A 26667-nucleotide genomic window follows, 5' to 3' on the forward strand; every position below is an offset into this window, starting at 1 on the left:
ATTAAACCATTGAACACTTACAGGAGTCTTTTATCTGTTGCAAACCGAAATTGTTTCAGATTTGGAAAAAACAGAACTTTGCATTAAATCTTATTCAATGTCACACTGACAGGAACTTTTGTTGTTCAGTATACATCTGCTGTCGAAATAGACAATTTCTGAAAACTAAAACATATTGGAGGCCATTTTGGATTTTCGTCGTCACCAGGGGGAGCTGCATACGAGATTTGAATTATATAAAGCATTGTTACAATTGATCCTGAAAAAGATACTGTGATATTGAATGAATTGACCAGATAATTATGATATAATTGGTATAGACTAAAGTTATAAGAGATTTCAACCATGTCGGCGGCCATCTTGGACTTTCATCACCACCAGGGGGTGGTGCTGCATACTAGGTTTGAATTATATACCGGATTGTTGTGATTACTCCTAAATACATTACAAAGATAATTTCTATAAATTGGCCAGGTAACTATGATGTGTTGAGTGTAGACTGATATCATTAGAGATTTCAGCCATGCTTGCGGCCATCTTTTCTACCACCAGGTGGTGCTGCAAACTATATTTGAATGATATACTGATCTGCTGCAATTCATTCCGCATGCATTACTATGGATATATGTACATGTATAAATGGATCAGAGAAGTATGATATATTGAGTATATATTGATATCATTAGAGATTTCAGCCATGTAGGCGACCATCTTGGATTTTCTACCACCAGGGGGCTCTGCCAAAAATGTTCGGAATGGTTCAATGTATAAGAATGCCTAGTTTGGTGCTTTTAACCCAAAGTGCACATTTTTAGCTTTAACCTCCCCACTATTTTGTTTGTTAGGCTTAAAACTTTTTGACCAGCCCTCGTACAATTGATTTGTCTTTGCCCGAAGTCCTCGAGTTTCATCATTAGCTCAGTAGCATTCATCAATTATGACTAGTCATGATATGGCTGAAATAATGCCGTTGCCGAGTCATCAACAAGGAAATGTTTGGGCAAAACGAATATATTTCTGTGACGGAGTTTCTTCTTCACCTATAATTAGCAGAATAGTTGCACTTGTACACAGCAGACGTGATTCAAAATTAACGTATCAGCAAAATTAGTAGATGTGCAATCATATGACTGGATTGCCTGTCCATTACTTGATTGTTTCAGAAGCGGATGCTACGGGTAAGGCAGGACATGCTGACCTCTTTCTCGAACACTTGTGGTCATCACTGATTTTCAGTGATTAATTCTTATAATTATCAGCGCTATGTTGCCTTTTACCTTTCTTTCATTCTCTGTCATTGACGTTTAATATTATGATCATTGATTTCACGTGTGATTTTTTTTCAGGCGATCGCCAGATCCTGAATCAACCTATACTTAAACGAGGGCGAGGTCGAGTACTGAGACTTTGCAGTCAATGTGCCGTCGGCATACATGGTTGCCACCATGCCTTCTGTGGTGGTATTCAATGATGGTAAGGAGGGTGGTTACTGTGGAGGACTGAACGCAATTAAAAAATCGCCCATGTTAGGGACAGTTGTATCGTACAAGGAAACAAAAATTATGTCGCTTATTGTGCTATCGTGCTATCGTGCACGCTGTGCTGGCTGACGTTTTGTGTTCCACATTACAAAGATCAACAATAAGCCTGATTTTTACCCGTCAATAGCTCCCAAAACTCTCGCTTGTTACTCCAGTAGAGTGTGACAGGATACCCAAGATGACCACTGGTTGCATGTAACATGGAACACTTGTAACAGACACACATGTCAAATGCAAGTTAGTGACTTTGATGAAATGTTAACCCTCATCTTGCCTCTAGGAGATGAGATAGTGAGTGAGTGAGTTGGGTTTAACGCCGCTTTTAACAGTATTCCAGTGATATCGCAGCGTAGGAGGATTTCTCATATTTTATATTATGTGGTTGTCCAGAAATGAATCACCTCTGTACAATTGTCATTGTTGTATTTAAAAATATAAGTAACTCCTAAACCATAATTCAAATACAACATTTACTAGAAAGTCAATTTAACTTACGGTGGTATATGTGTACTCTCCTCATGTGACGATCTTGAAGATGACATCCTGAAAATATCACAGTTTGTCTTAGTATATCCAGAAAACAGTAAATAGATAAGTTACATCAAAATAATTCAACACTTTACTTTTAAAAATTAATCCATCCATTGATTCAGAATACATTTGAACACAATATTTTGGCTCAAGTTATAAATGTGTTCAATGGACATCCTCGATGTCATAAAAAAAATGTGTTTTGCTTTCCCAGAAAAAAAAATGTTTGTGTTGAGGCGTTTTCTAACAACAAAACAAAACAACCATACAGATATGGGTCCAAAATAATATTACCAGATACGCAAGATCCAGTGCACGTGAACATAAATAGTTTAGAGTTGTTTAACTTACGCTGATGTCTCAGAATCTGAAACACAATATGATGTCCATGAAGATGACTTCTCAACCCAGAGATCTACGTCGTTCACATCTTTAGTCAAATGCGTTATATCAAATATGATAATTATTGGTATCAAATATCAAACATTAGAAATCAGTGATTTTCCAATATCACGAGAATCTCAACATGATGTAAAGCGGATGATAAGCTCAGTTATAGTGACTGAGGTTCATCCTGTATGTGTGATGGTTCAAACGTTAACAATATACATAAATTACATGATTTTGCAGCGGCATTTGTATGCATAGGAAAACTCAAATCGTTGACAAACTGGAAAGAGTCTGACTTTTCGTATTGTGGACAGCTGTTTGTGAAACCTGGTTATCTTTGGCATATGTTCTCCAGAATTGCATCTCGTCACCACTGTGTCATAACAACGTACCACATGGATAAGCACAAATGTCATACTTCTGTTGTTAATCATTACTTGCAAGTTATAGAGGAAAACTAGTCCAGATGCTAATCATATCAACATGGTCTTTCTTTACTTCAACAATATAAAACGTTGTTTGTCTTGTCATAATATCATCCCGTTAGCAATGATTCTTGTCACCGTACCTAGGGGTGTGTGGTTAACAATGTTGAATCAAGCTGATCACAAATACCTTTCTGTCTATGGAAAACCCAGCGCCTATGTGCACCCGACAAAAGCTGGTGTAACTGTGGAGTCTCAGATGAGCGTGGTCTTCCATCTTGGTATATAACAACGTTCATGACATCTTCTTCCTCTGCCATCAAGTCACTTTGCAGGATGTCGTTGAATGTCTTGGAATCAATATTCTGCTTTCTGTAAGGAGGGCAGAGGTAGCACATTCATCATATGTCGTCGGTATCTGCCCACATGAACACATTTATCAATTAAAAAATAGCTTTAATAAGAAAAAAATGTTATAAATTGTTACCTTGCACGCTCGACTAGTTTGGGGTCATCTGATATTAGCAATGTCCGTCCAAGTTTCTGTAGACGTTGAGCAACTGTGAGAGACAGGACTCCACCACCGCTTGCTGGGCAGGTATCTACATGCACTTCAGTGTGATCAATGTTCTGTGTCAGGATACAGAACTGTTTGTGTGTCAAAAACCATAGAGTTTCTTCCTTTTCGTCACTAACAAGCGTTGTTACTGCAACAGAAGAGAGGAAAGCGCGGACAACATGTTTATACTTTTCCCTGTTCATGCTCAAAGAATCAGGAACACAGAGGCGAGACCTTTCCTTCTCTATCCTTGATAGACATGATTCAAATGATTCCTTTGACTCGAGGTCCTTCTCATGAAGTAACCCGTATATAGAGTTGAAGGTCACAGTCGTAAACCTGCGAACATTCTTTGTAAGTTCTTTAGAGACAGCAGAAGTGTATCGTTGAGCAAGTTTCATATCCACAGGCATGTCTGTCACAACAGAAAGAACAACTGCAGGACTGCCCTGTCTGATAAGACATATGTCCAAAATAACATCTCCGGGAGTCATGTACTTAATGTCCATATTAGCAGTAGCAGGGAGAGATTTAGCGATGTATGCCAGACCAACATTCTCCATTGTTGAGAGCTCATTCAGCCTCATCTTCAAATTAACATATGCCTCTTCTGCTGGGAAATTCGTGGGAAATGTCTTGATTGTTTTTAGTCCTGTGAAAGAAAAGTCCTGTGTCAGGTGTGTTGAATTTTAAATGATGCGGAATAGATATAATACAGAATATTGGGAATCACTAAGTACAACCAGTCACGTCAAAAAATCTTTCCATCTTATTTACTTTAGTTCAGTCATACAAGGAATATATATATCTAAAAACCACTTCTAACCCGGGTGCCAACAAGTTGTAAAACGTTTACTGTACCTCCATGTAAAACTGTGGCCTCTATATCCTCCAGGCTCTTCTCTATCTGCATGCAGGGAGGCCTCCGCTGATACAGACTCCATATGTCCACCCTCCCAACAGGACGGTGTGTCAGGTTCTCTGTTACCAGAACATATACTTTCTTTAACATACTATGATCCGTTAAATCATTGTTGGAGTTTTTCTTTATGCAAGTTACTGTCAAAATGTCAGTAAAACAAATGACAATTGTGAGTACTGTATGTTTATTGCTGTATTTATATCTAAAAATATGTTTCCATAAAACTTATATTTGAAAAATATTCAATGCTACAATACGTCAAAATGTAAGTGCAATAACCTTGAACGCGACAATAAACCCCATTTCACCTCATCTGAACTTTAACAATACATTTCAAATCAGAGAACCAACATACCATCCAAACGAGGGTTGCTGTCTTTTTCAGGTACTGCCATCTCCGCTTTCAGCCTGGGCGTCAGTCTCGTATTGGATACACAAACTGAAATCAATATTATAGTCCGATATCTAAAATAGCAACGAACACGAATACCTTTTCACGAACGCCTGGTACAATCACTATTTGATAGTGATTCGTAGACACATGCTCACGATATATTCGGAATAGTACACTCGATTATGTAGAAATTATGTGTATACAGAAATTGAAACCTTAATTTTGACAATATGGAAAAACGGATTTGAACCTCTTGAACAAAATGGACTGCAGCTGGATGCTGTTGCCTTATAAGGGCAAGGACCCGTGAAGATCAGGGGTAGAATTAGTCTTAAGCACCAGATGCTTGCCGTAAAAGGCGATTATGCGTGTCGGCTAACTGGATGGGGTAGTCAGGCTCGCTGACTTGGTTGATGCATGTCAACGTATCCCATTTGCGTCGATTGATGCTCATCATGTCAATCACTTGATTGCATAGTCCAGACTCGATTATTTACAGACAACTTCAATTTGATATCGACAACCAAATTTAACTTACCCTTCGTACCACTCTTTTATCGTTAACCTCTTCAGTTCGTTATTTTCAAACTCGTAAGCTTCTGGTCCTTCCTTATCGTAACACAATAAACCGTCAACTGCTGCAACAGCTACCTCCAGCACAAACTTGTCTGCCTCTACGTGATGGAATGCGACTTTAATCGTGTCTCTAGGTGTGTTTTGTGGCTCTCCACTGTATGTCACGATAACAGTGTTGTTCTGTACAGACTGCAAGATGGCGGTTTCAGTATCTTCACGAAATTGCAAATCTCTGAATTGTATGCCCACTCCTGTAAATGTCTTTGACTTGTAAGTCTCCTTCGGGTATTGTGTTTCGTCTTCGTTGATGCCAAGGAAGAATGATCCACCACCATCTAGTTTAGAAAAGGCACTTATATATCCAGCTAACCCACACTTTTCCCAAAGATAGTCATTGAATCTTGCAGCATTTTGCAATAACCCGGGAGCTAGAGTTTCAGGACGGAAACTTTTCACTTGAATGCTTCGCCTTTCATTGATCTGTGTTATTCCACGAATTGATGTTCTTTTGTCTTGAAAACAGGTTTTCCGTTTGAGGAATCTGATGACTGCATTACTTTGAACATCAATTATACAATTATCAAGCGGTTGTTTCGAATTGAAGTTAAATGTTGTCACTATACTAGAACCTGTTACATGGATGACAACAAATCCCTTGAAAGGTTTGTTCTCTTCACTGTTTGATTCGGTGTCTAGAAGCCAATCCTTCTGATAACTTTGCACAAAGAGACTGCCATCTTCGATCATATCATTCAGTCTCACATCAACTAATTCATTGAAGTAGTCTAGACATGTGTCTCCATATGCTAATCTCTTTATGTGAACCAGCACTATACCACCTCCTGTGTTTCGCAGAGCTGATATGTACTTCTTCAGGTTGTTAACAAAGTCAGTCCTCTGAACTCGTTGTTCCTTCTTCTGCAATTTACCCAAATTTGCATGAGGTTTATTTATTAACTCAACATCTACATCAATAAGCAGAACATTGTCCTCTGGTAGATCAAAATCTTCCTTTCTATCTAAAAGGGCAGAGCACGTTTGACAGTCTGCAAAAAAACCATAAACATGCAGTCATAGTGGTTGAACGGAATGCATGAAATGTACATTTTAGATAATAATTCATGAACTTCAAAATGCAGTCATAGAGGCCTACAATACACTATCAATACATGAATCAAGATTAGACGACATTACCTAAACGACCATTTTGTAAATGTCCTTGTTCTTTGCAATAAAACTTTAAGTATGTCCACACCTCCGTACAAAAAAGTATTTAACATTTTCTAAAAAATATGCATCTAAACTATTTGTTGTTTAGTCTCACTGTCCAAATGAAAACAATTGTTGGAGTTTGTGTGCATTTTATTGCGCTAGGAACATGTGTAACGTTTAACCATTGAGTCAAACTATGCACCTTTTAAATAGTTCTGCATCAAAGGATGATCAAAGAATTTATTTCATTTTTAACCACATATGGATAACACGTTTAGCTATCAGGTAAACATTATAATACCTTTTTGGTAGTTCAAATCGAACAAATTTTAAGCATTTACATACTTCCTTCTAACCTGCAACGACATTCTATTGATGACGCCATACACTGCTATGACGTCACGCCACAAGATTTCTTATGCAATGACATTCTAGTTTAAAGAAGGTTGCAGCGCTATCCTAGTTGCTTTCCTGAAGGCAATTCAATATCCAACATGTCATCAATTGTAATTATCTTTCCATGTTTTGTTTGATATATAGGCCTAACACTGTATCTTTGACTGTAAACTGTTTGACTCGTAGTCTATAATTCACAGCTTCACCGCTTCATTGTGTCGGTAGAACACCCCAATACACGAGCTTATAAGAAACTGACCGATATAACGAACTTATGTTTTAGTCCCGACCAAAACATAAATGCTGAGTGTTTGCTAAAAACGAATTACAATTATTACGAGCTAAAATTGGTGGTACCTTTGAGTTTGTTATAACGGTAGATAGATAGATAGATAGATAGATGGATGGATGGATGGATGGATGGATGGATAGATAGATAGATAGATTGGTCGTAACACTATTAAGTTAAGTATTTCTATTTCTATTTTTGTATTATCTTCATTTTTACATATGGTAATGTTTTGATTCTAACACATCCGTGAGCACTTTTGCCTACACCTGGCTTACACTATCGTGGTGAAAGGGAATATTTCAATGAGTGTTTTTCATTCAATATTAGGATATTCCCTTTAATAGACCTTAAAATAGGGTGTACAATGTGATAATATGACTGATATGGCTACTTACTGTTGGTGTCTTCTATTTCCTGATTTTGATCCTGCATCGCGCCATCATAAGTAGTCCATGCCCAATGCTGTAAACATAGTGTTTTGCATAGAGCAATGATTGTGAACAATGTTTGGTCGTTGTTAACGCCGCACTCATCGATATTCCAGACGATTACATGCATCAACCAGTTCAGCGAGGCTGACTACTCGATCCCGTTACTCGACAAGCATGAGTTGCTGAAGAGCTATTCTAACCCGGATCTTCACGGGTCGATTGTGAACAATGACTTGAAAACAACCAAGCCGTCCACTCAACATGAAAGCAGCTTGTTCTTCGTGTTACTAAGCAACATTGCTGATTTATAGATCTGTGGGTAGCACGTCACTTGGGAGGACATGGAACTAATAAAGAAATAAACTATGCAACGTTAATAAAGACCAAATGTGGCATACGGAGTCAGCAGTCTCCCGAATAGCGAAACCGATAGCAAGCTCAAACTGACCAAACTGAATAAAAGCGACAAAACCTTTTCCATATTCATAAGAAATATCTGCTGAACGCCGTATTCATTGCACAATTCCGACTGTATCAAACGCATATGTTTATGAATCATTATCCTATAGTAAGGATACAAGATGTTCGCGAAAAGGTGAGCGTATCCTGCCCCATCGAGAACCTCCCTTGTCACACCCAAACTGTATGAAACATACAGCATGAATCACCTACACAACAATAACTACGGTAGCACACCTTGTACTTTCGTTTGGAAACGAGAATGACAGACCACTCCCGAGGAATGTCAGCGAAGTGACAGTTAGATCAGTTGACTGCTATTGATACTGGAATGCTTTAGTATACATCGGGTGTAAGAGTAAACGTTGTGTGTGACTTTAACAAATCAGTTATACTTTGAAAAAGCAACCAATTAATTCGATTACAAATGTGACGTGGGATGGTGGACAATGAACTTAGTTCGTCCGTCCGTCCGTCCGTCCCTCTGTCCTTCTATCCGCTTCTCGAAGGGGACAAATGTTCTCAAAAGATACTTAAATTGGAGAAAAGAATTTGGGGCCGTAATTTCTTTACACAGTTACGGTCCTTGATCCATGTTATTTTACCTAGTGCATAGTGGCTGCAATGGGGACAATGTTTCCCAGAAACTACTGACGTTACGTCATGTTTATCAAGACTAAGTTCAAATTAGTGCCATAAATATTTTTTCCCAGAGTTACTTCTCTTGCTGCATGTTTTTAGATTTTTCCTTGTTTAAGTTTTTATTGACTAATAAACAAAATTCTAATGTGCCACATCGGATAGTGACAACGCTGTTTTCTTGATACATTATTGACCTGTAAATACAACAGGGTCATATTTATTTTCTCCTCGATCAAACAGAATATATGTATTTATATAAAATAATCAGTTTTCATTTCGTCAAGGTGAAAAAAATAAGGAGTAGAAATTAGTTACTGTCCCTATATCAGAATGTGCTATCATTAGACATGGTGAGTCAAACCAACCTTGAACATTGACCTCTCCTTTATCGCGAAGCGAAGTCCAGGCGCTTTGAAATATGTGACCTACTTACAGCAGTGTAAGGTTGAACCTTATTACCTACCACCCAGGCTAACTCGAGTCAGCAGTTTCCTCCTTTTATGTGGCATAAATCATTTCAGGAAAGAGAGACACAAAACGTCCGGAAACAGTCGCAAATGTTGTGTAGTTTATGGAATCCTAGAAGGGCCATTGTCGCGTTGTCGTCCTTACAAAAACAAGGAAAAAGTGTAAGAATTAACCAAAGCGCGACAATGCGAGAACTCGTCATTTTTCAAGGTCAAAATATTGTCGCATTGTCGCCCTTTGGTAAAATATAAAATATTATTCAAAGCGCAACAATACACAAATGGCCAGTTGCGTTGTCGAATTGTCGCGCTTTGGTTAATTTTGACACTTTCCCCTTGGTTTTGTACGGGCGACACTGCGACAACGCGACAATGTCCCTTCTAGGAGTCCATAGTATTTAAAATGTGACTTGGCTTTATGACACATTTGTTTCTGAGAAAGCCCTTGCTGAAACCACTCACAGTTTGTTCCTGCTCTTATTAGTACTACCAGCACTGGGTGTCACGATAAACACGCGTTCGGTTTTTTTTGCTTCTGATAGTGGGCAGATAGTAGTTCTGTCGATATATACATGTGTGTTTTCACTGTCTGGCTGTTGTGGAATATTAATTTACACGGGGGAATCCTTACAGTTTCTATGTGGTGTCAGTGAATGATTGTTTGTTTGTTGTTTATCGCCGCACAATATTCAAGCTGTATGACGTCGGTCTGTAAATAATTGAGTCTGGACCAGGCAATTCAGTGATTGACACCATGAGCATCGATCCACGCAATTGGGATACCATTACATGCATCGACCAAGCGAGCCTGATCACCTGATCCCGTTAGTCGCCTCTTACGACAAGCATAGTCGCCTCTTACGACAAGCATAGTCGCCTTTTACAACACACATGAGTCTTTACGGGTCAGCAGTGAATGAGTACTATTATTTTATTTTACTTATTTATTTTAATTTATCTATCAGTTTTGTAGGCATGCAACTAATGAAAAAACAAAACCAGTTGATACGATAGTTGAAAGACGAATTGTCTAATACAATTGGCAAGGATTCGAAAAGAGTGATTCCTGAGCTGCACTTTTCTCCTAAATCTGTTCTATTTTAAGTCGAGGCACTTGATTGTAACATGGTGATACAGTGCAATTTGCACATGGTAGTATCTAAAATTGGGTTAAACAGTCACATTTGTTTTCAATCGAAATTTGATGCATATGTTTAAACACATCAAACGATTCAGGTCAGGTTGTTCACCTGAAAACACACGGGACGATCTTGACCACGCCAAACAGAGAATTTTGAGACATATTATTTGTTAACCATGCAGCAATTTTCGAAATTGTCTCAACGGGTCTGCAATAAAACGTTTGAAACGCTTTACTTTGAATGTTGTAACAACGCAAAAGCAAGAGTCTTTTGGCGCTCTTTGAAATCTTGGTGGAAAGGGCATGCTCGATTGTACCCCAGAAAGGACATGTAAACTCCATAGGCTGGAGCTGCTTGAATACTTCGCGACATAAAGGGGACGTTGACTACTGGAAAGTTGAAGTCGTCCCTCTTGTCCTACCCCTAGTTTTCACATAGCTGTTATCAACGAGGAGGTCCAGCAGTTCACATATTGTTTACTCAGTATGGAATAGTTTAAGTGCCATACAGTCCTGTGTGCCAGTTTGTCCCTCTGAATCTGTATGCATGGAAGTAAATATGAAACAGAAGAGGCGGTTTCACGGGTATCTTTTATTTCCAGTTCAGGTTTGTAAATCAGTGAAAGAGAATCGATATACCTCGAAGCTTAAGTTGACATCCCTTAGTGTGACTTTGAAAATACTAACAGAAATTCCGAAGAGCAAGAAGGAAAGCACAACTGGTGCCCATGGTGATGCCTACTTTATGCCTATATGTCTTACCCCCACATTTCGCAAAGATGTTATTAATGAGGAAGTGCAGTATTTCACATAGTTTTCCGAGTAAACTCAATAAATAAATATTTAAACATCATCGAAACCAAAAAGACCTATACATGAAATTATATGAGGATAAAGTATGGTCTTTTCGGTACTAAACAAAAATATACATTTGCATATTCGCAAGACGTGTTCAAATACAGGGACATATACAACAGCAATAACGCCACGACACTTTCACCTGCCTATAAATATGAAAGCAAGGTGTGACAATGCAATATTTAAACAGGTGGCAGTCCAATAACCGCCTGTCTATAACCAGTTTTGCATGACACAAATGCATGGACATGTTTCCTAATATTAGTGTATTAGAACCTTTTAGCAAAAACTGACATTAATATGTATTTGGTTGTACACCATTTTGAAGTACATATCCTTACAAAGAGAATTAGAATTAAAATTGTATTCATTCCACACATAGCCAAAACCATATGTCAGTTGTGTTATATTTAAGTGTTAGCCAATCTCCTAAAGCATCGGTAGCTGAGTTGGTTAGATTGCAGACTTTGTGTACTGAAGGTTAGGTGCCTCACTCTGAGGTTGTAGGTTCGAATCCTGATAGGAACCCAACCCAACAATGTAGTAGAATTGAATGGTATTCAACAATTCGTATCACATGTTGTGTCATCGAACATAGATAAGTTTGTAACTTCATTTTATAAAACGTCAACTCCACAGAATTTGAATTTCATCAGACATATAATATTGTTTGTAAAATCTTCAGCTATAACCATTAAGGGGCTGACAAGTTAATATTTGGGAGAAAGAAAAACTGAGTCAGGATGTGTAGACAAAAAAAATTCATGCGTTTTGTTCATCAAAATTATTTTTTGCAGTATATTGTGAACATTATTTTTTTAAATATCAAAGCAAATCATGTGTATCACTTATATGCATATGTATATTTGTGTGATTTTAGGCAAATATATACTATATATATACCATGGCTTCAAATAACTTTATCATAATATAAAAAGTCAACGCGAGAGAATAAGTCTCGATTATCCATTGGACCTAAAAGGCAAAATAGCCGTTAAAAAAATTGGATGTGTCGCTGAAAATCAGTGATGACACCGAAATTTACTGGATTGTTATATTAGAAAGATACCAGTATGTATTGTAAACCTGATGCAGATTTCATATATATACTAGTATATGGTAATTTCAGATATGGACAGGAAATTAACTGGCAACACAACACAATATACAAAATAATGTTTGGTAAGATATGGTGAATATTATCTATATTGTTGTATTTGGTCGTCACGTCTCGTCTCGTTTCGTTTGTTTGTTGTTTAACGCCGCACTCAGCAACATTCGACGGCGGTCGACCAGACAATCCAGTGATTGACATCATATGCATCGATCCACGCACTTGGGATACGATAACATGCATCTACCAAGTCAGCAAGTGTGACCACCCGATCCCGTTAGACGCCTCTTACGACAAGCAAGGGTTGCTGAAGACCCGGATCGTCACATCCAGTTCCTTGTAGTCTCTGTATTGTTTCAACACAGACAGAAAGAGCACGTATTCAATAAAGCGCGTGCTTAAGCCTCTGCATTAATCTACAAGAGTACAAATCAAAAGATTCAAATTTACCCGTGGCTCTCGGCAACATCAAAATCCTCAGTCGTACTTGTAACTGAATGTATATCTGCGCACAACTCTTTACGACAGGGGAGTGTCAGATACGGCAGATACCGGTACGTGCTGGCAGTCACACTGCTTACGTCGCTATAAATAAACAGTGCGCCTGGTGTTGTCGGGTTGCGATCGCTAGTCACTTTACAAACTTAACAGCATGGGACAATGATATCTCTGCGGTGTGCACAGTTTCTACGCTGTTATAATCGCCCGCTGTGCTATGGGAGTGCTTTGTAAACCAAGCGTCGATATAGTGAGAGAGTGAGTTAAAATTTAACGTCGCATAGGCATTATTTCATCCATATAGCGACGAGAACAAGTTCATATATATATATATATTGGGGGCACGGGTGGCCCAGTCATCTAAGGCGCCGCGATGCCCTGTGCAGAGTTGCGTCCCTTGGACACGCCAGAAACATATGATTGTGGGTACGAATTCCGGTTCGCCCTGATTATGTTTCTAGGTTTGTCAACACCATACCCGTGCTCGTGGGTTTCACCGAAGTGGTAAACGTCTGAGACCTGCATCACTTTGGGCTTTCCTCCCACATTAAGGTGACACGTCGTAAATGTAACTGGAACACTGTCAAAAGCGGCGTTAAAGCCAACTCACTCACTCATATATATATACGAGTGAGTCATGAATGCAAAATTATATATAGAAAGCGCCGGTATAGCTAGTTTAAAAAAAAATGGGTTGTATCGATTGTAGCACAACGTGATAAGTGAATGTAAATAATCCAACAAGCATGCAGCTCGCTGATAGTGATTCATAAACACAAGATTTCATGTAGTCGGAATCGTAGAATGAACTCTGAGAATGAGAATTCGTATGATTATAGTGGGGTGAAATAGGGTTTAACGTCATCGTATCCCAATATCGATCCTCATGATGTCAATCATTGGATTGTCTGGTCCAGACTCGATTATTTACAGACCGCCGTCATATAGCTCATTTGTTCATCTATGTTCATATGTCCCGATTTGATTGTCTGGGTTGCTGTACTTTCTGGAGAGAAAATGTTTGGCTCAGATTACATCAAACTCAACATAGTCAAGTGTTTCCTCCCCAGCTTCCTCATTGATGTCACGTTCAATACCACAATATGTTTCAAATGCCCTCTTGTTGCTCTCACGTCTGTCAGTGCGGAACTTACTTAAGCTTTCGTCTGCCTTCAGTGTGTCAGCTGATCCACCTCAGGATAGATCTTGGAAAAACAGCAATAGAGTTTTATTATCGAAATTGATGTATGACAGTCTTTTATATGACTACCAGTTATGAGATAATTTATTATGATCAGATTGAAGTTATTTTATCTGAGGGTACTATACCTTGTGTCGCATCATAATCACAGGAATAGTTGATATGAGTCAAAGGGGTGGAACATGTTATACTTATAGTGGTACACATCGATATACTTGAAAAGTAAATAAACGTTTCAATTATGGACAATTACAATTGAAGTATGCGGACAATTTCTAATATATAGTCTCAACGTAACGATGCCTGATTCAAGGCAGTGTCTTCGCCAAGTACACGAGGCAGTTCTCTGACAAATTCAAGCTAAAAGTTAACTAATTAACATGAACCTGTATTCTTGACTCACCTGCGTCTCATCTCTATGGAAACGAGCACCTGTTAGAAGATGTAATATGATGCACTGAAGGCAAAATGTCAAATATGTAGTTACAGTCCTGGAAAACTTCTATCCAATTACTTAAGAAGGAAATTATTCAAACTAAGACATGGTTATGGTCAAACAAAGCTAAATTTGCAAACATGTACATAACGGAATTAAACTCACAGGTTCACACGAAAATACAAATAATTGTAAATAGCTACTCAATTCGTCTATTATACACATCTGTGCGTACTGTAGGCGCATGTCGACGTTGTAAAACCCTCTCAGTAATTTCAATACGATAAATGTAACAAAATTAATTGACACTAATGCTACGTGGTACAAACGTATTTGGTAACATAACAAGTAACCAAATATCTCTACTATAACTAGTTACAGCAATATAATCTGACGGTCTGTGTGGGAATGACAAAAACACTTTGAGTTGACGGCTACCCAATATTGCTCTGGTTTGATTCGTCACTCTTCCGAACAGCAACCAACCATGGTTTCCGCGACATGGTATAGCCCACACATCGCAGATGAAGCGGTTGTACCGAAAACGAAAACTTGTAGTTCCTAGAATGTAAAAGGTTAATTATGATAACACACTTGGGAGCATGTAAGTTCATAGCAGGAAGAGGGGCACGGATGGCCCAGTCGTCTAAGGCGCCGCGATTCGCTGTGCAGAGTTGCTTCCCTTGGGCACACCAGAAACCTATGATTGTGGGTTCGAATCCCGGTTTGCCCCGATTATGTTTCTAGGTTTGTCAGCACCATATCCGTGCTCTTGGGTTTCACCGAAGTGGTAAACGTCTGAGACCTGCGTCACTTCGGGCTTTCCTCCCACATTAAGCTGACACGCCGTGATAAAACTGGAATAATGTTAAAAGCGGCGTTAAACCTAACTCACTCACTCATAGCAGGAAGCACTGGGTAGCCTTGTCGTTTACGTATTTGATCGTTAGGTCTTGGTTATATTATCCATATGGATTACAGGAGGTGCATACTCAACTCATTCACTGACTCACTCATTCACAGCAGAAACTGCATGGTACCGGGGAGGCGCAGAGGCGCTGATGAATCTTTTTTGTACATGTCGTTGTACGCCAGCAAGAGATATTGTACGTCCGTTTCCTAAGGTTCATACAACGTGTTCTGGACACAAAATTGTTGTAGTTGTTGTTTCATATTTGTTGGTTTGGAAGACACGTAACAACACCATCCCTCGGCTTTGACACTCGGGGTGGGGTGGGGGAGGTGATGGGGTGTGGCACACGGGTTTGTCCCTCTCCCTCGTTTTCACATTTTCAACCAAACCCCGGGGGAGCGCGTTTTATCCTGTACAAAGATAATGCAGTCCTATAACGTGAAGTTGTGTTGGGCGTACACGTTCGGCTTGTATATAGGCAGCAGAATAACTCACATCAGATTAATAATAACTTAGGCTGCCACCTAAAAATAGCCTGTGTACTATAGCCGAGTATATTTAAGAATTGAACGTCAGTTTGGATGGGTTCATTGAAGTGTGAACGATTTAAAAGCGCTGGTTAAACTGTGTGAACCTCCGAGCTTGCGAAATCGTTCACACTTCAATGAACCCATCCAAACTGACGTTCAGTTCTTATAATTTCATACTTTGTAGTTTACTGGTCTCGCTGAATAATATTGTAACAATGTTTGCTTAAATTTGAAGTCATCTGGTTTCGCCGAAGAATATTAATTTACAACGGCTCTCGGTCACAAACGTTTCCCAATGAAAGAAACAGTGTAAACTACAAAGTATGAAATTATTTGCGAGTGACGTTCTGCAAACATCATTTGCAAAAAGTGTTGTAATGTCCAAAGCACAACGTTATCACAACGTTAATTTGCAACGTTGTTGTTACGTTGTGGAATAACGTTGTCTTAGAGATACGCAATTACGTTCTGGAAATTTTAGTATTAAGTGATGAAAATTTAAATGCCGAATATATAGAAAGGTAATGCATTACTGCCTTGGTATTTTGACAAATTCATGTTGATTTTGATAAAGCAGTTCTATTCCTTTATAACTATCGAGAAGCAAACTCTATAACGTTTCACCGACGTTTCAGAAACGTAGCTACAAAACGTTGTGTGATGTCCAATGCACAACGTTTTCACAACGTGAATGTGCAACGTCGTTGTAACGTAGTGAAATAACGTTGCACGTTGACGTTATAACAACGTTGTGACAACGTAATATCACGACGTTACCAATCCACAACCTTTCCACAACGTTGTGACAACGTCGTATGTTAGCTGGGACCTTCGTCTAAAAACGACGTAACTTAACAACGATAAAACCCACAATTTTCAAATTTCACATTATAACAGTACAAACATTTCCCTAACTGTCTATGTAAATATTGTAAAGCATTAACGTGATTACTAGTAGCTTATAGCTCGGCAAACGTATTGAATATGCGATTTTTTACAAAATGTCCATGGCGGCTGTTTTGTTGACATTGCGCACTGGATACTTCGTGCGTCTCGTCAGGTTGTAAATCTCCACTTATGTAAAAACCGAAAACATTATGCGAAAGCCTGTTTGTTTCCCGATTACCGTGTTGAAACTGAAACATCTCCGTGGAAAATCGTCCGCGAAATCGTCCATTACGAATTTGTTCAAATATGTGTGACGCCATTTTGTCCGTAAATTAGTGAAATATAACATTATTGTTTGCATATCATGTCGGAAAATGCATATTAATGAAAAAATTATTTATAAGTAAGGAATGAAATCTTATACCTAAAATCTGTGGTTTATTACCTACATGCTCATATAAATTGTAATGTGTAACTTTAACTATGAAATTTTAAATAACGTTGATCTACTTTTAGAAAGAAGAGAACGAAACCGCATTTCAAAATAAAAGTTATTGGCGGTGTTGTTGTTTTTTTATTGCAATAAATTATTATTCTTTTCGGCCATTATTCATTTTTTAGTAAGACAATCATACTAGGTAATCTGCAAATAACATGCCCTTATGCATGTCATATTTTTACTTATCTGGCACAGAAATGTATTCCCCGCGGCTCACGTAAATCAGTTCACTGAAAATACTCCTACCAGGCGATGGCACGTCGACGAAATTTGCATACAGACGAATGAACGAGTTAGTCTCGTATCTTTATGAATCCTAAATAACGTTGTTTTATTTTCATTTTTAAACAATAACGATTATACGAACACAGAACAATAAAAAAATCACATGAAGCAGAAACTATACGAAAATGCCTTTTGTGTTGTCGACAGCTTTAGTTTTGAATATTTCAAAATGTCGTCGACCGTGTTCAGCGGTGTTTGGGATTTTGGATTTACTATAGCATCTTTGACAGCAACCGAGATAGTAGTATAGAACGGGTCGCCAGCAACCCCCTTTTGGTTGATCCGGTTGATCCAGGCGCATCCGAAGGTGATTGGCTGATCCAAGTCACGTGATCGGATAGGATGACTCATGCATCAACAGCGCGTCACAGGTGAGGGGGGATGAAAGGTGTGTGTTTATAAGGCAGAAAAGAATTCATAAGAAAACAAAAGTAAAGGGTATTGAATAGAGCTATGTGTATGGCGTGCTACCCTAAATAGACAGACCGTACCCGTCAGCCCAGTTTGAATTGAGCGCGCTTGACAACTGACGTGGCCTCGTCGTTTAACCAGCGCTCGCTAGAGCGTGCGACCTGGTTTGATGAATACAGGGTGTGTGTTGAAAGTACATCATACCACAATAGAGACGGGTTATGTCAACACGATATACGCCGGGTAATGTAGGGAAAAGAATGTACGTCGAGCTGGATCAAATTCATCTTGTACGGTCTACACGTTGTACACCACGAACGTTAGACAACCTGTATGGAAAAAAATATAGACAAAATAGATAAGACTACGCAATCAGCAAGCTAGCAGTGTCGTTTAATTACATTTAGCGCGCAAGAACGAGCTAATGTATAGCAGAGAGACTAAGCGACCGACCGCCCATAACAATGTCGACATACCCCGGCCGTACAATTAATGTTAACATACCAACCTCGCCTAAAGCTTCCCATTCATAAATTGTGTGACCAGTGTCCCGTATTTATGATATGTTAGGGGACTATGAGCTGGTTAGCAGTTCATATTTATAAACACATCGTAAATGGCAGATTTCTGATGAATGAACTCGCCCGCACACATGTCTATAGGGTTATGTTCGCCAGAACTGTAAACAGTGACACATTGATAACAGGAAGGGTGCGTGGAATGCACTCGTCCTTTTAAGGGTAAAATACGCGTTTAAACTCACCATTTAAACGATGACATTACTTTTTAGATGTATTGGTATCAGTGAGTGAGTGAATTTAGTTTTACGCCACACACGGCATTATTCCAGCTCTAGGACGTTGATCTGTCAATAAACGAGCTTGGACCAGACAATCCAGTGATCAACAGCATGAGCAGCGATCTGTGCAACTAGGAACCGATGGCACGTGTCATCCGAGTCGGCGAGACTGACCAACCGATCCCTGTCAGTAAGCATGGGTTACTGAAGGTCGATTCTATAACCCGGGACCTGCACGGGTGTAGTATGACGAAGACTATATACTAATATGCAAAAAAAATGAGAAAAACCAAACCAATTCATTCGTATCATTTATTGATTCGAGTCAGTTGGTTCCATACAAAGCTGTGATATACGAATGGACAATAGTATTCACTCTGGAACATTATTTAGTCACTCATATACACATGCTGCTGCTGCTGAAGGCCCTATTGTTTAAACAGCCAGTCCATGTTTTGAAACACATTTCGCACTGTTGAATGTTTTAAGGTTGAATGGTTGTCTATAGTCTATGCTTTATCCATTGCTTGTAACGATTTCCGTCCAGGGGGTCCCAGTTTCACAATTCCTCTCACGTAGAGGGAAATTAGGCGTTTCTTATCGTTCAAACGCCTCAGTTTACGAGGTGTTTTCAAAATATGAATCAAACTAGACGCGTGGCGTTGACTCGGCATTCTCTTCAGACTGTTAGACTGATACAGTAGTGATGGGTATTTATGCCTAATCGTTCTGCTCACGATCGTCATCCTCCTCCTCGTCATCACCGTCGTTATCCTCTGCAACGCTATCAGATTCAGTCTCACTTTCTATTTCCGGCATATCCATCAAAGGCAGGATCTCTTTCATCTTGGGTTTTAGGAGGAGTTTGATTTTATTTTTGAGAACGGATTGTTCCGTGGAAGGATTCATGTCTCCCAGGTTGTATAGCATGTTTTGAAACAGAGGTGCCTCTTTAAAGTACGTGGTATATTCCATCGCATAGTTGAGAGTACTACGCACTAGATCCTCCCACCTCAGTTTCAATCTTCTCTCAATCCATTCTTGCGTTCGTCCCTGTCGCTTGAACTGTTTTTTTCTGCAGTTTCATTTTGTCATGAAACGTATCGTACACCGGCTTCCAGATGCGTTGTAAGCCTACATTTTGCCACTCCTCGGCTTCCATATTAGTGAATGTTGACTTCCCGCGTGGAGGTTTGACGGCAAGACCACTGCCTTTCTGGGAAGAGGCTAGGTCGTCAAAGTCACTGTCATCGTCATCACTCTCGAGTCTGGCACGCTTTCTCTTAGGTTGAAGGCTATTGGCCGGACACCAGTGTTTGATATGTCGCTGTAGATCGTGCATGTTATCTATCAGCACCCCGCAATCTGCGCAAGCCGTGGCCATAGTCAATGATGTCTCACTACTCGTGTCTGAATCAGTTTCAATTGGAGTGAGCTGATGTTGGGGCAATCTCTCTTCTTGTGTCAGAGGACTATCCAGAGATTCTGTTGTAGTCAACTTCTCCCTACGCAGATCAGGTTCAGACTGTGCTGTTGTTCTCCTGTTTTCCTCATTTATGAGGTTAACATGCAGTCGATCTTTGGTGGTAGGTTTTAGATCGATGGTGAGTTGTCCATAGGGTGTTTCAGCAACCTTTTCATACATAGCCATAAAGTGATCCATATGTTCGGGGAAAATTCTACGAGCGAAGAGTTTGATTTGCTGTTTATCTATGGGGGAATGAAACAGGGTGACATAATGCGCGTTCAAAGCAATGTCTCTCGATTCCTTACCTCTCGGAAACAGATTTTGTATCAAGAGAAAGATCAATACATTCTTGTGATGTGAGGTTTGAGTAAACAGCCGCGAAATACGCTTGTCGTGCTTTGCTTCGGCCAGGAAATCATCCAGGACCAACACGTTCTGTTGACGAGCATCAAAGTAATCCTCGTCCAAGATATCGCAGGGAATTCCTTTAACAAAGGTCAGCTGAGGCAGCTGCTCACCGAGGTCCTGATATAATGGCTGCCATTGAGTATAACACCAAACGATGCGGGTAGGTTGGGTTTGGATCAGGCCATGCCGGAGTACATGAGAGGTAAACACAGACTTTCCACAACCACTGGGTCCCACAACGAGGGCATTTGAGGGAATCAGGAACTTGAATTGTTCTCGAAGATCAGATATACATGGTAAATGAGGCAGCCACGAGTGGACTTGCGATGGCGGCGGCGGCGGCGGATGTGCTTGTAACGACGGGTTGGCTTGAAGCAGCGGCGGCGGTGGGTGGACTTGCGGCGGCGTTAGCGGGTGGGCTTGTAATGGCGAGTGGACTTGCGGCGGCGAGTGGGCTTGTAACGGCGGCGGCGGCGGTATGCTATGTTTATTTCTCCTGTGTCGTAACATAACATCTCTCCTTGAAAACATTTTTCCACAGTCCGGACAGGTGGCAAACCCCATGGCGATCCAATACGGTGTGCGTTTAGAGGGTATGGAGCTTTCTTTTATACCCTTGACTCTGTTGACACTTCAAGGCAGCAAGTGCCCGTTCCACCACAGCCTTCAACTCCAACACATGTTGTATTTTCACGGGTTGGGGTGTTGTCTTCGATCCCTGTTTGGTTGTCATCGTTTTCATTTTAGGTGTTACCTGTCTCTTCTTTGTCTTCAGCGTCGACTTCTTGGCTGCTTGTGGTTTCTTTCTCTGTTGTGATTTTCTCAACGTAGTCTTCCTAAATATATCTCTAGGGTCAAGTCTAATCTCTGATGCTTTCTTCATGTTGTTCACGTCCAATCCGTTTGATGGCGAGAGTAAAACTGTTTATCGGGCTACACTACTGTAGAGTTTATAATGTCTTACATGTGCAGGGAATCTTGGAAGACACTCTTTTCTTCACAGCACACTTGTGAGTATGTTAAAAAAGTGATCATATTAGTATATAGTCTTCGTCATACTACACCCGTGCAGGTCCCGGGTTATAGAATCGACCTTCAGTAACCCATGCTTATCGGCGACTGACGGCGGGGATCCATTGGTAAGTCTCGCCGACTCGGATGACACGTGCCATCGGTTCCTAGTTGCACAGATCGCTGCTCATGCTGTTGATCACTGGATTGTCTGGTCCAAGCTCGTTTATTGACAGATCAACGTCCTAGAGCTGGAATAATGCCGTGTGTGGCGTAAAACTAAATTCACTCACTCACTGATACCAATACATCTAAAAAGTAATGTCATCGTTTAAATGGTGAGTTTAAACGCGTATTTTACCCTTACAAGGACGTGTGCATTCCACACACCCTTCCTGTTATCAATGTGTCACTGTTTACAGTTCGGGCGAACATAACCCTATAGACATGTGTGCGGGCGAGTTCATTCATCAGAAATCTGCCATTTACGATGTGTTTATAAATATGAACTGCTAACCACGCTCATAGTCATGTTGCGTGTCGTGGTTAGAACCGTAATTGATCTATTGAAAGGTGTCATACATTCGTGTTCGGATATAGGTACAACATCTACACGCACATACATTCCTACATCATTCAAATGTATTAAATACCGGATACGTTTAATAGACACCAACGAAAGAAAGGTTTAATGAGGGGAATACCAATATATATATCCTCTCTGAACTAACTCCCTTTTAAAATAACAAATGTACAACACATGTTCCCTAACATATCATAAATACGGGACACTGGTCACACAATTTATGAATGGGAAGCTTTAGGCGAGGTTGGTATGTTAACATTAATTGTAAGGCCGGGGTATGTCGACATTGTTATGGGCGGTCGGTCGCTTAGTCTCTCTGCTATACATTAGCTCGTTCTTGCGCGCTAAATGTAATTAAACGACACTGCTAGCTTGCTGATTGCGTAGTCTTATCTATTTTGTCTATATTTTTTTCCATACAGGTTGTCTAACGTTCGTGGTGTACAACGTGTAGACCGTACAAGATGAATTTGATCCAGCTCGACGTACATTCTTTTCCCTACATTACCCGGCGTATATCGTGTTGACATAACCCGTCTCTATTGTGGTATGATGTACTTTCAACACACACCCTGTATTCATCAAACCAGGTCGCACGCTCTAGCGAGCGCTGGTTAAACGACGAGGCCACGTCAGTTGTCAAGCGCGCTCAATTCAAACTGGGCTGACGGGTACGGTCTGTCTATTTAGGGTAGCACGCCATACACATAGCTCTATTCAATACCCTTTACTTTTGTTTTCTTATGAATTCTTTTCTGCCTTATAAACACACACCTTTCATCCCCCCTCACCTGTGACGCGCTGTTGATGCATGAGTCATCCTATCCGATCACGTGACTTGGATCAGCCAATCACCTTCGGATGCGCCTGGATCAACCGGATCAACCAAAAGGGGGTTGCTGGCGACCCGTTCTATACTATTCGAGATAGTAAGTATATTTGAACATTATTCTGTAAGCATAGCTTAGTGTTCTAGTGATGGTCTGAAATCTGTCGTAATTTGTAGATGATAAATGCATTGATTTATCAAAGATTCTAACGTTGCGATCCACAAAGCCGTCGTAACTTACACATATCGTAAGAGTTTACGATTGAAATTAAGATAATTTTACTAATATTTACGACCGATCCACAAAGCGTTCTTAATCCGTTCGTAAATTCATCGTCTTACGAAGTAAATTAAGATTGTCGCTCTCCTGTGATGGAGGTAAGAATATAGGGCGATTCCTCAATGACGTCATTAATTTACAGGGGAATACCTTCACTGTATTAGCAGACGACGCCAGTCGTATTATCAACCGATTATGGATTCTAGTCAACCATTGACAATGAAACGCCCAAGGGGTAAGAACTGGACTAACAGTGAGTTAGCCCTTCTAATAGAGTGTGTTCAGTCGAAGACAGACGTGTTGTTTTCGTCGTTTAGCAACAATTTGACGAACAGCATGAAGAAGAAAGCATGGGAGGACATTTCACAGAGGTGAGTGATTTAATGAAATTGTGTGTGTGTGTGTGTGTGGAAGGGGGGGGGGGGGAAGTGTGTGTGTGTGTGTGTGGGGGGGGGGGGGGGGGGTCTGGTATAAACTGGAGTACAAATATGTAAATAATGATCACTTAAAACATCGATGTTTTATGTTGAATATGGCAGGGCGAGGAAAGCATTCTCATGGTAAATATCTGTAGGCTATCTCACCAACCTGTCAACTGGGTGTTACTTCATCAACTAGGGCTGGGACGGGTAACTCGGGTCGGGTAGGTACTTAGTAGGACCCGGGTACCCACAGGACTACCCGGACCCATGGTTAGTCACATGATATTTTGTTTATGACATGTATAAATACATGATTACTCGACAATTTTAAGTCTCCAATGTTCGCATTTCTTCATGACTATGAACACGTTCCTTCTGACTTATATATGTTTGAACAAATCTAAAACGTCAGTCAACTTTAGTGCATGCATGACCACATCGTTTAATACGTGTATCTAAAAACATTTTGCCAGGGCTACTGTCAAACTATTCCCAATCAGACATTTTGGACCTTTCTCTTGACACCAACAGCGGGTACCCGTGTAGGGTCGGGTAATAGGGGTGTGGGTACCCGGGTAGTAAAATTGGACTCGTCCCAGCCCTATCATCAACCCGTCTTTGGTAATAACTTGATGCAAAGGATATACATAAGCTGGAACTAGCGCTGCAGTGTCACAGGCAGCCATTTTGACACTTAGAAAGGGACACCACTCTATCCGTATTTTGGACGAGACATTCCCTCGATACATTATGTTGCTGGGATTTGGGAGTTCTAACCCTCCACTGATCTTGTTTCAGCATCAGTGCAAACAGTGCATGGTGTCAAAAGACTGACCAAAGATGTTAAAAAGAAGTGGATGGACTACAAGTATGTGTATACACACAGAACAATTTTGAACATAATATTATTTTATGTAAACAAATACTCATTGCATGGTATAAAAGATGTGCTTGTCCTGACATACATGTTCAGTGAAACATTCATATTTAGCTGTTATAAATATAGATTAAAATTGTTTATACTGGTACTTTTTTTTTAGATAATCTGAGGTGTGTTTGCTTATTTCTACATTTGGTTCCATCAGGAGTCAAACAAGGAAAAAAGAAGCTGAAAGAAAGAGGGAGGCAACGAGAAATGGCGGGGAGCCTCCACCATCCAACCTCACTGAAATAGAACAGCGAGTGAGCCTACAGTTTCTTTTTCAATCTTGAATTTCATAAATGCTATATCATTGGGTGTTTTTTTTATATGTGGGCATATTGAGTACTCAACAAGTACAATTGAATATAGTTGCTGTTGAATTGTAATTTTACAATTTATATGAAAAGCTCTTAAAGGAGCAGTTAGATTGTAATTATAACAAACAGGTCATCTTTTGACCAATAAGTTATTAGGTAAAGTACTTCATTCCTTATTACAGAGAACATTAACATTGTAACATGCATTGAAAGAAATACTGATTTCAGGTTGTATCATTCATACCTCCCTGCTCGATTCAAGGCTGTGAGGGTGGCCTTGAAAGTGAAGAATATGAAAGTAAGTTGCGTAATTGGTTGTGTGAATGGCTGGATGTGCAGTTGTTTACTTAACCGGTCTCATAGTTTATGTTAATGACCATATGTCAGACATATTATAGATTATCTCATACAGTAAAGGTAATTGTGATCATGTAAGATAAAAGATGAAGTATAAACTCAAAGTTGATTTTGAAATTTGATTAATAGTTCCATTAATAACCATACTTTTTGTAGATTCTGCCTTTTTTCATTGCAGAGAAATTGGTAAATTGGAACTACATGTATCTTATTACTTACAGACACTACCCCAGCAACTCCAGTTTTTCCAGAGACTCTTCAAGCCCTGCAGGATTTGCCTTGTGATGGGGCCTTTGTGCCACCTACATACATGTACTCAGAGAGTGTGATGTCAGCAGATGATGTTCCTCAAGGTATTACCATGTACATAATGGAAATTCTGCACAACAAATTTAATACAACTTTTAAGTGTTCTGGGTGGGGAGAGATTTGCAACTGTGATAGTTTATTGCAGGTATACCTACCACAAGATAAGATGAAATCATGTATACAACATCACAGGTCTTAGAAATACAGTTCATGGATTTTAATTGTATGCCTGAAACTCCAATCTCGTTATGTGTTTATGTATTAATTGTATGCCTGAAACTCCAATCTCTGTATGTGTTTATGTATTAATTGTATGCCTGAAACTCCAATCTCGTTATGTGTTTATGTATTAATTGTATGCCTGAAACTCCAATCTCGTTATGTGTTTATGTATTAATTGTATGCCTGAAACTCCAATCTCTGTATGTGTTTTTGTATTATGTATTATAGGGAGAGAGGTGTTTACTTAATATTCCTGTGGATATGTTTTAAATACAACATTCACATGTCTCAGTTAAATGATTTGTTTCTTTACTACAGTTGATGCAGTTTCACACGTGAAGGCCACAAAGACTCTCACTGGTATGTACAGCAATACATCAAATTTGAAATGATAGAAAGAGAAAAAATGTAATTTACCTAATAATGTATATAAACACAAACATTACCCTTTGTTCAGAATGCAGATAAGATAGACTAGTCGCATTATTATGTGTAAAACTTGAAATATTCTATAAAGACCATATCTCTGATTTACTTTAAAGTATGAGTATTATCTTAAAGCATAACATCTGAATCTGTCATTAGCACAAATATATGCCTTACTAATGTCTCAAATATTGAAAAATGATATATATGCTTGAGTAGAATAAGGGATGAACATATACATGCCTGAACCTGGATTTAAGGAGTCCAAACGCCCTCTCAACAGTGTTGCGTGTTCTGCAG

The 26667-nt window shown here is 39.6% G+C and overlaps 1 protein-coding gene and 1 pseudogene across 1 annotated transcript in view; one reads left to right on the forward strand and one right to left on the reverse strand.

Annotated features, from left to right (window-relative positions):
* LOC139460432 (uncharacterized) overlaps positions 1–26667 on the reverse strand; it is a 289333-nt gene that overhangs the window by 81914 nt on the left and 180752 nt on the right. The gene's annotated exons all lie outside the window — the stretch shown is intronic.
* On the forward strand, positions 23588–26333 carry LOC139460435 (myb-related transcription factor, partner of profilin-like; annotated as a pseudogene).

The sequence above is a fragment of the Haliotis cracherodii genome, unplaced genomic scaffold, assembly GCF_022045235.1.
Source record: "Haliotis cracherodii isolate W230 unplaced genomic scaffold, xgHalCrac1.p SCAF_14, whole genome shotgun sequence".
NCBI classification, from domain to species: Eukaryota; Metazoa; Mollusca; class Gastropoda; order Lepetellida; family Haliotidae; genus Haliotis; species Haliotis cracherodii.